Source organism: Polypterus senegalus, chromosome 2 (assembly GCF_016835505.1).
Source record: "Polypterus senegalus isolate Bchr_013 chromosome 2, ASM1683550v1, whole genome shotgun sequence".
In the NCBI taxonomy this organism is placed as follows: domain Eukaryota; kingdom Metazoa; phylum Chordata; class Cladistia; order Polypteriformes; family Polypteridae; genus Polypterus; species Polypterus senegalus.
Window position 1 is genome coordinate 53,127,346 of NC_053155.1, and position 1,134 is coordinate 53,128,479.

Sequence of the window (1,134 nt, forward strand, 5' to 3'; positions counted from 1 at the left end):
CTTTCTGTCACATTTTATTTTGTTTGAATAAAATGCTGCTGTTTAAGATTATATGCAAGGATTTTGGTACAAAGTAAGCAATTCTGAAGTCTACAGTACACATTTATACTATGCGCATTATAAAAAGTACTGTATATCTAATATGTGTGTTATATATCATGGTATTTTTTTTAAATCGTATCCACTTGAAGTTCTGCTTCTAAGTGCCTTCAGATTAAAGATCCACATGCAGTCTGAACCATCTTCAGCTTCAACATTGTGATTTGCAATGTTGGCATTGAACACGTGTTTTCAAGGTGAGGTTTTTGAGCCTTGAGTGCTGAAACTTCTCCTTCTAAATAGCTGGTCATTCAGTTTGCAACAATGGTGACTTTTTGCCTTTTCTCTCAGCAGGGAAGGGGTTTTCTGACTTCCCTGAAAATGTAGATTATTGCATAGACAAGTTTGGCAGGTACTCATTTTTGCTTTTAAAGCAATAGAAAAACCTGTTTAACTAGTATTTTGGTCAAAGTAGCAATGTAAAGATTTCTTCTAAAAGTTAACTGTACACCTCTTGATTGATTTTTTTACAACCGTTTGACAGTGGTTAGAAAGAATTAAATTGTCTCTTTGCATTAAATTTTAATGCATATCAAATGTTACTAGTTGTATTTAGTTCAGATATCATCAAAAATTGTTTGTGATCCTGATTGAATATTTAATCTCATGAAGTTGTATAAATGCAGATTTCTTTTGGATGGTAGCTGAATTGTGCCATACAAAGTGGTGAGCACAGGCCTTGTGCCCTGATCAAATCACCAGAGACCTCATTGATAAAGCTTACATATGCACGGAAAGAGGCTTTTTTTTTTTTGGCTTTTCATTAGTTTATATCAGCCACATGCTTTCACTTCTTGGGAAACTGGCTGACAAGTCAGGAACATCTCAGCCAAGCTTCACTCCGTCATGTCCGCCGGGCTGTAAGCCATTACCTGACTGAGGAATTACTACATCCAGTTTTCATATGGTGTGGGTGTACGTACATAAAACATGGCCTGTTTTTGCCAGTCTAAAAAGGCAGTTTACTGTTGTGTCCAGTTCTCCTAACGTAATCAGAGCACTTTACTGTGCTTATACTGCAAAAAGGGCACCCAG